We start from the raw sequence: 10,188 nt of genomic DNA, 5'->3' as shown, positions 1-10,188 counted from the left end.
TCTTTGATGACTCGGATTCTATTTCTGTGATGCACATTAATCTTCGTCTGGGAAATCGAATCTTAAAGGCTCATATTCCTCTTTCGTTCGAGTTGCTAAGAAGTCAGCTATTGCGCTCCCTTTTATTGACTTCTGACTTACATGCATTATATGGAGGAGCTGCATCGTGCCTTTTCCTGATAGTGCGACGATTCCATCATGTATTTTATGGGTCCAGCTTTGAATTAGCCATGTCGTGTGATAAACATATATTGTCTGAGTCTCCGAGCTACCAACCAGAGCGCAACAATTTCTCAAGGACGAATATTTTGCCTCATATTCAGTGAACTTTTGCTGAGTAGTAGATCGCCTTTTCTTTCTTTCCTGACTCGTCATGTTGTCCAGTACCAACCATGAACTTCGAACACTGTCAGATACAAAATTAATGGTCTTCCCGGAGTTGCGGTACTAGCACTGGAGACTGGACAAATATTGTTTTATCTTATCAAAGGTCACTTGGCATTCCTCGTTCCATTCTCCCGGGTTATGTTTTCGAAGAAGCCGAAAGATTGGGTCGCATTGGTTGGTAAGTTGAGCGATAAATCGGGCGATGTAATTTAATCTCCCTAAAAATCCTCTAACTTCCTTTTGCGTGCGGAGGTGGTAATTCTTGATGGCTTTTATTTTATCTGGATCAACTTCGATACCTCTTTCACTGACAATGAAGCCTAGCAACTTTCCCGAGGTAGCCCCGAATGTACATTTGGCTGGATTAAGCTTTAGCTGAAACTTTCTCAGCCTTTCGAACAACTTCTTGAGGTTCATTACATGCTCTTCTTCTCCTCGAGATTTAGCAATCATATCGTCGACGTAGACCTCTATTTCTTTATGCATCATGTCATGGAATAACGTCACCATAGCCCTCTGATATGTTGCCCCAGCATTCTTTAACCCGAATGGCATCACCTTGTAGCAGAACGTTCCCCACATTGTTATGAAGGTAGTTTTCTCCATATCCTCAGAAGCCATCTTGATCTGATTATACCCCGAGAATCTATCCATGAAAGAAAACAATGAATGTTTTGCTGTGTTGTCCACCAACGTGTCAATATGTGGCAAGGGAAAATTATCTTTAGGCTTGCTCGATTTAGGTCATGGTAATCCACGCACATTCGTACTTTTCCATCTTTCTTTGGTACCGGGACTATGTTAGCCACCCATTCTGGATATTTGGAGGCTTGTAGGAAGCCAGCGTCAAATTGCTTCTTGACTTCCTCTTTTATTTTCAACAGCATTTCGGGCCTCATCCGTCTTAATTTTTGCTGGATGGGCTTGTATTCTGGCTTTAATGGGAGCTTATGGACCACTAAATCTTCATCTAGCCTGGCATGTCCTGGTATGACCACGCGAAAACATCTTTGTATTCGCGGAGTAAAGTGATCAAACTACGCCTGGTACTTTCTGAAATAGAAGTCCCAATCTTCACTTCCTGTTTCCTCTCTTCAGTGCCTAAATTATTGTTTCTACAGATTCTTCATGAGGCAGAACCTGTTTATCCTCTTGTTCCACCATTCTTAACAATTCAGGAGACGAGACATAATCTTCAGCATTTTCTTCGGCTTCAAATTCTCCTAAGCAAACAGCCTTCTCAAAATCAATTTCAAGATTCGTAACGGGCTTATTCATGTCGTCAATATCTGAGCACCTGAAAGTTGAATGGAAAAAGAAGCTATCGGGGACATCCAAGTATTGGAAACAACAAACAAAATGTTATGTCATGGCAATGGGCAAATGTAAGGATAGGCTATGAAATGAGAAAATGATTATGAAATTAGTGATAATGCGAAAAATCGTGACAAATGCATCTTCATTGATATTAATTTAAATGATAAAGAGCGAATGCAAACTCTTACAAAAGAAATCTATTATATCTAAGGACACAATAGAAGGTTGATGTTTAGCATTACTCTGAAGGCTTATAAACTACAAGAAGCTCCTCAGCAATCCAATTGTTCAACATGAAACCAGGAGGGCAAGGGCGTATCCTCGAGACATCTTTACTTGCACCAGCTTCTTTGTCAATGACATTTATACTAACATTCTGAAAATCCTTTTCAATTAATCCCAACATGTTTCGTGGATCCTCTTGTCCAGGGTACATCATTCCCGCAGATGTAAATGTTTTTGACAAAGGAGGGTACTCTATTGGTTCCCATTCTGGTTCTCGGCCCAAAGTTCTTGCAATTCTTCTTTCTTGATCCTTCTTCCACTGTCTTCTTCTTTGGCGCATGTCAGGCTGGAACCCCAAACCGTATCGGGCCTTGTGGTGCACTGGCTTTAAAGCCCTCACTATTCCTTGCATATATCTCCCTAAACCTCTTCTCACACGAGCTCCCCTTCCTACGGTCAACTTGACACCCATTCTGGTATTTCTCGACAGTTTTGGCATTGGAATTCTATTTCCCTCAGCGACGAAAGTGGCATTGATGAATTCAAGGGATCGAAAGGAACATTCCACTGCATCCTTGCTTACTTCCAGATATGGCGCATCAGCAGAGATAGATGCGATGATGTCTTCTTCGCCCTCGACTGTGACCAAACAACCATCAATGATGAATTTCACTTTTTGATGGAGGGACGACGGGACTGCTCCAGCAGAATGAATCCAAGGTCTTCCAAAAGGCAGTTATAAGAGGGTGTAATGTCCATGACTTGGAATTCGACCTCATAGATGTAGGGCCCACTTCCAAAGGGATTTCGATCTTTCCCATGACTTCACGCCTTGTCCCGTCGAATGCCCTTACTGTGGAATGACAGGGCTTTAAGTAGGACAAATCTATCGGTATTCTGGAAAGTGTAGCCAATGCATAACATTTATTGCTGACCCATTATCAATGAGTACGTTCGTATTATGTAGCCCTTGCAGCGGGTCGTGATATGCAGCGCTTTCATCGAACCTCTACCATTTAGCGGTATCTCATCATCACTAAAATAGATGAAGTTGTCCGCATTCAGATTGTTTACCCACCTATCAAGCTTTTCGACAGATATGTTGCTGGCCACGTAAGCTTGATTTAACACCTTCAATAAAGCGTTCCGGTGTGGCTCTGAATTTAACAGTAGAGATAGAACTGAGATTCGTGCTGGCTGCTTGCTCAGTTGTTCCACCACACTATATTCGCTGTGCTTAATAAATTTCAAGAATTCTTGAGATTCTTCCTCATTCACAGGCTTTTTAGTTTCTTGCACGGGTGGAATTTCTTGCTCGACTTCGACCTCGTGCATCACTGCTTTCCCTTTTTGCTTCGAGTCACTACTTTTCTTTACCGGTTCAACTTCTTTAGAATAGCATCGTCCACTTCGAGTAAAATGACCTACCTCCCCAACATCTTCAATTATGGCTTTGGACTTTTCAACTTCCGGTGTAACTATATTAACATCATATCTCCACGGTACTGTTTTGTTGTCCTTATACGGGAAAGGAGATGGTACTTCAATTACCATCTGTGGTTTCAATGGCTCTCTCATCGCGTCGTAATAAATTACCAACGGTCGATCAGCACTATAAGGGGCCCTGATGATTGGCTATCAGAGACGCATACTTCTCTTTCATTGGCATCTTCACTCTTGTTAAGGACCTTGATCTCCTTATTATTCATCCGGTCTTGAAGTAACCTTTTAAAGTCCTTGCACGACTGAATGTCGTGCCCAACAATCCCATGAAAATTGCAAAAACTTTGACCTTCTTCTCCAAAAACTCTATCAGAGTGACAGAGCAATCCTTTCTTAACTAATACCTCCCAGATTTTCTGCAGAGGCGTCCTTATTTCTGCCACACATCTTCTGACCTTCCATTCATCCTCTTTCCCCACTGTGCTCACATTCCCTTCGGTATGGTTAGGGAACGGGTTCCCCGTGGCGTTACTAGCACTATCGAATCGTAGGATACCCGCGTCAATGAGTCCTTGAACTCTCCTTTTGAAAGCGAGACAGTTCTCAGTAGAGTGCCCTTGGTTCCCTGCATGGTATGCACAACTAGCGTTTGGATCGTACCACTTTGGGTATGGAGGTTTAAGGGGTGCCATGTAATGGGGAGAAATTAGCTGTTTTTCTAAAAGTTTTGGGTACAATTCCCCATACAACACAGGGATGGGGGTAAATTGTGGTATCTCGGGATTATGCCTTGATGGTCTTGGTTCGTTTCTGGGTTGGCTTTGGGCGGGTACCGTGTTTTGTGGGAAAGTAGTGACGGGTCTTTGGTTGTTCGTGGCGTATACGAGGCAGGACGGATGTGGTGCTTGGTAGTAAGGGGTTTGAGGGGGATAATGGAAATTCGAGGGTGGATAATTTCGAGGTCGGGGTTGATTAGGATAGGAATTGGGAATGTAACGACTCCCAGTTCCCACCATGAGGGCTTCTGGCTCTTTCTTCCTTAAGGGTGCTGCTTTTCTTGAGCCTTCTGATCCTTCCATTCTACCGCTCTTGATGGCATTCTCTATGAGTTCACCGGATATTACAATATCCGCGAAATCTTTCGTGGCACTTCCCACTAATTTGTCATAAAACGGTGCCTTTAAAGTATTGATAAAGAGAACAGTTATCTCCGTTTTTATTAGTGGGGGTTCCACTTGAGCTGAGACGTCTCTCCATCTCTGCGCATACTGTCTAAAGGTCTCTGATGGCTTTTTCTCCATCATTTGCAAGGTCATACGGTCTGGCACCATATCCGATACATGCTTGTACTGCTCGCAAAATGCTGACGCCAAGTCCTTCCAAGATCGAATCTTTTCTCTACTGAGTTGATTGTACCACCGAAGAGCTGACCCTGTTAGACTATCTTGAAAGTAATGTATGAGTAGTTTATCCTCATTCACATAACCGGTCATCTTTCGACAGAACATAATGAGATGCGCTTTTGGGCACCTTGTCCCATCATACTTCTCAAAGTCAGGCACTTTGAACTTCGGAGGTAAAATTAGATCAGGTACCAAACTGAGTTCCTTGGCACCTAGTGCGGAGAAGACTTCAGTGCCTTCTATTGCTTTGAGTCTTTCCTCTAGACTCCTATATTTTGCGTCATGGTTATCCAATTTCAACTTGGCTACCTCTGTTGGGTCATCCAGATCTGGAACTAGTGGATTAGCAGGATTAGCCCTGGGTTCGATGCTAACATTCCTTGCCCCAAATTAGTGGGTGGAGCAGGTGGCATAGGTCGATGTTCCAAGCCAGTGGGTTCCTCTTGAGTATACCCTCTTTGTATTGTATATGCGGGCGGTGGAGTGAATCCCGGGGATAGAATGGATCCTGATCATGGTGAATTCTTGACCGAGGTTCCATAACATCGGAGTTCTGCATGGGTCCCTTTCCTTTGACCAAAGTTGTCATCATCTCCATCATTTTAGCCATCTGATCTCTTTGCTCGAGCGATTCCTCTCGAGATCTCACCATTAGGTCTCTCGTCTCTTGTTGCGATTTGGCTAGTTGCTCTTGTAATTCCTTTTGAGCCCTTTCCATTCTTTCAATTCTCTCATTGAATTCATTCTCCATTACTCTAGCTTGTCGGCGCGTTTTATACGGATGACGTGGTTCCAGTCTTGAAGTCTTGCAACTGCGAATTGTATGTTTTAACCTCAGCGAACGAGTATGGGATATGCAATGAATGAATTGATGCATGAATGAATGCATGAATGTCAAATGAATGTCAGTTATGAATGAAATGCAAGAAATTGGTGTTGATTTCAAGATAGCCCCATATTTAGGCATTTCATTTATCAACATAGTCTATCACACAAAGTTCTCATTTTTCCAACAGTTACACAAATTTCCTAGCCACATTGCCTTGTTTCTTCACTTGCTCTAAAAACTCTGATATGCTCGATCTTTGGCTCGGAGGGAATTGGCAACTGAGAACTTCGGCTTCATCTGATAATTGAACAACTAGTATAGCCGCTTCACGAATTTCATTGATCAAGAAGTCAAGTTGCATTTCTTTTTCTTTGAGAGTTCCTTCATACGCGTGAATGTCTCTATCGTACTGCTCACTCTTTTCTTCTAGAGCCTTCAAGAGGTTATCTAATTGTTGTTGACAAGATTGCAGCATATTTTCTAGATCTCGTGTTTTCCTTTTTAATTCTTGATGTTCAGACTGACTATTCGCCAATTTTGCAGTCACTATTTCATACTTGGCGTTCTTCCTTCTTAACTCTATCACAGCACGTGCAGCCTTTTCCTCTTCTTTCTTTGCTTTTCCCTTCCAAAACTCCATTCCTCCCTTGATATTGCTAATTTCTTCCTTCCATTCTGCTGTCGACTTGCCCAACCCGCTATTCTTTATAGTGTTTCTTAATTTCTTGTTTTCCAAATGAAGGTACCTTAAGTCGTTTCTCACAATCTCGGCTTCTCTTTTTACTTTTTCAGTCCTGGACCTTTCAACCTGAACTTCAATCTTCAGTTGATAGTTTTCTTCTTGAAGGGCACTAAGGTCCCGAGACATCTTGGCCTTTTCTCGTTCGAATTCTTGTCTTGCCATTTCTAGCTCAGACGGCGTTTCCTCCGAGAAAGGATTCTGGATGGTGTAGTTTGTTGATGAGATTTGCTGACTATTTACCCGTTGTTTCCTCCATATGTCGTAATCTTGGGTAAGGGTATCAACATACAAAGTTAATTCCATGAAATGAATTTCCTTCCAATACTTTGCAGTGTCTCGGACTCTCTTCATATATCCTTCACCCGCGAAAGCGAACTCGAACTGTGCTAATCCTCCAGTTGCGGGGAGAAATTGTCGCGAAGAAAATTGCCTTTGGACTAATAGCGGAGCATATCCAACTCCTCCCCATAACCCGAGTAAAGGTACCCAATCTTGGCTTCCACATTTGTATAGCAGAACTGAAGGACGGATCCAGGGTGCTCTCCATGTTATATTCTCGGCGCGAAGATTCTGAAAAGCTGATACCCAATGTTGCTTGGTGACTTCCTTCGGCCATTCTTTGTTGAGGTAAGCTTCTAGCGGGGAGAATGTTTTAGAAAACATATGGAACGGAGTGCGCTCTACCTTCCAGAAGTGACTCAAAATCCAAACATTGAGCAACTGCGCGCATCCGATAAATCGTCCCTCCCCTTTTCTTCGACAACTACTCAGGGACCTGAAGGTCTCGGCTAGGATGGTCGGGACAGGGTTGATTCCTTGTTTTAATTTTTCGAAGAAATCAACTACTGCAACTTCGAGATGTCCGAGAACTTTTGGGAAAATGACCAAACCGTAAATGGCCAAAGCGAATAGATTTACCCTTTTCAGCATGTTGGGATGGTTCAGAGCCAAATCTCGTAGGGAGGACCATGGAATGCAAATGGTTTCATTCTTCTTCTTTATCTGTTTTTCGGCCCATGCATCAGTCATGTCTGTCAGTCTCACTAACTTTTTCTTGAAGGTCATCGGCTTAGGCTCCTTCACATATATTTTGCCGAATTGTACATTGTCGATGCGGAGTAAAGCAGCATACTCTTCTATGGTTGGAGTCATGTCTTCTTGATTGAAGGTGAAACACTGATAAGCTGGGTCCCAGAACCGAACCATGGCTTGAATCAACTGTTCGTCTACACGGATGGTGATCAGGTGAGCTATATCTCCATACCTCTCAGTGAAAATGTCTCTAGTGTCTGAATCCCACTGATTCCAAATTCGAACCAAATCCTCAAAGTTATTTTGGCGAACATTTACAGTTATATGTTCGGGCAAATTAGCGACACACCCTTCCACTAGACTATCCCCCTTTTCTCTCTGAATTTTTAGAGACCAGTCCCGAACCACGGCATTCTTCTCGGTTATTTGTGTAATTGACTCCTCCATCAGAAACCCGTTTTTTTGGCAACCAACTTTTAATCAACACCTTCCTAATATGATGCCTATGATGCATGATGAAAATAAAAGTAAAAACAAATAAACTTGGTTAGTAAACACAACAAATATAATTTGAAAAACAAATTAAACTACCCAATCCAATTATTTTGCATAAACAGCGTAAATGAAAGGCAAAAGGCATTTTCCCCGTGTACTTATTTTAATGACTATAAGCGGACAGAGGTTCAGCATGGCTCTAATTGGATAGCTCGTATGGTTCACTATATGCGGTTTTGGTTCTAGGTGGGTACTCGAATCGTCTGCACTGTCATCTACTAAGATTAGTACAGAGCCTCGGTCATGGCCCATCATAGGCTTACGATGATCAATTCGAGGGATTACATTTACTTATGCCTATGCGGAGGGACAAGTTAACTCACGAAAGCATAAGTCATATGTAACCCGAAAGTATTCACTAGCCTGTGCGGAGGAACGAGTTAACTCACGAAGGCGTAGCGTTTACTTTCTCTTAACAGGGACGAAGCCCGGGTATAGAGCTCATGTTATGCAAAAAAAATGCAAGTGCACGGTGTGTGGGGAGAAACTTGTAAACCTCTACGTTTTATTTAGAAAAAACTAAACCAAAAATAAAATCGCAAAAATTTAAAGCTGAAAAACAACCTGATAAAACAAATTAGAATATGTACAACACGATGCAAATACATGATTTTTTTTAAAACAAAAAATTTAAGGATCACGACTAAATGTTAATTTGAACAAGAAATTTTGAAAATTTTGACAACACGCGTTTAACATTAGACTCGACTCTCGAAAAAAAAAATCCCCAGTGGAGTCGCCAACTGTAGCGACCTAAAAATTTGGCAATAGGCGCTATTTGAAATGATTATTGAAAAATTAAAGTTTCAAATTTTATTTACAAAAGAGGAGTCGCCACCGATCTTTTTTAGGTGTGATCGGACACCAAATAAAATCCTTTTTTAGAAGAATTTTTTTAAACTTTTCTAAAAAAAGAGAGACAATTTTAGGTCCACGTCAAAATCCAGAGAAAATTAGGGTCCGGGAGTCGGTTACGCGCGAGGAAGGTATTAGCACCCTCGCGACGCCCAAAATTGGTATCTCGTTAAACGCATGTTGTCTTAATTTTCAAAAATACGAGTTCCATTTAATATTTAGTCGTGATCCGATTGAAATACGAGAACCCCTTTTTTTTAAAAAAACACGAGAATTTTGAAGCGCAATATTTCTTTTTTAAAACGAAAGTTTTTTTTTAAAATACGAGAATTTTTGAAAACACGAGAATTTGTAAACACGAATATTTTAGAAACACGAAAATTTTTGGAAAAAAACGAAATTTTCTTAAAACACGACATTTTTTTTTGAAACACGGGAATTTTTAAAACAAGACATTTTTTGAAACAAAATTTTTTCTTAAAAAAAAATTTTAAATACGAGAATTTTTAAAACACGAAAATTTTTAAAACAGGGAAATATTTTTTTTAAAACACGAAATTTTTTTTTGAAAACAAGAAAATTTTTGAAACACTAGAATTTTGAAAACACGAAGATTTTTGAAACATGAGAATTTTAAAAGCACGAGGATTATTGAAAGCACGAAGATTTATAAAAAACGACAATTTTTGAAATACGAGAAATTTTTAAACGCGAAAATTTTTTTCAAACACGAAAACCTTTGAAAACGCGAAAATTCGAAAATTTCTAAAATACGAGTAATTTTTAAAGATTCGAAAATTTGAAACAAGAATTTTTTTTTTAGAAAAACGTACCATATTTAACACGAATCGATGATATTCACCCCAACATGGCAATGAAATCGACGAATTAGTGTCAAACCAATTCAATTTAATATTTAATCGGGTTGTATTAAAACACGAGAAAATTTTTTTGAAACACGAGGATTTTTGAACATTTTTTATTTTTAAAACGGGTCCCGAATTTAACATAAGCCATCGATATTCACCCAACATAGCGATGAATTCGGTGACTCGATGCTAAACCGATTCGTTGCCTTATTTATTAAAATTATTTAAAATAAAGTAAAATTAAAATTTAATTAAATTGTAAATATAAATACAAAAATATAAAAATATATAAAATGCATAAAATGCTAATAATATTAAAATGAAATAACATAAAAATACGAGCATTAAATTAAAAGAGAAATAAATAAAATTACCGAAAAATCTAAAACACGAGCTTCGCCGAACGGGTTGCTAAAATTGAACCCCCTTTTTCTTCTTTTTTCTTTTTTCTTTTTTCCTTTTTTCTTCTTTTTCTTCCTTTTTTTTTCTGCTGGGCTGCCTTGTTGGGCTGGCCTGCGCGGGCCTGCTGGC

This window comes from Gossypium hirsutum, chromosome A11 (genome assembly GCF_007990345.1).
Source record: "Gossypium hirsutum isolate 1008001.06 chromosome A11, Gossypium_hirsutum_v2.1, whole genome shotgun sequence".
NCBI lineage: Eukaryota > Viridiplantae > Streptophyta > Magnoliopsida > Malvales > Malvaceae > Gossypium > Gossypium hirsutum.
This window is presented reverse-complemented; position numbering follows the sequence as displayed.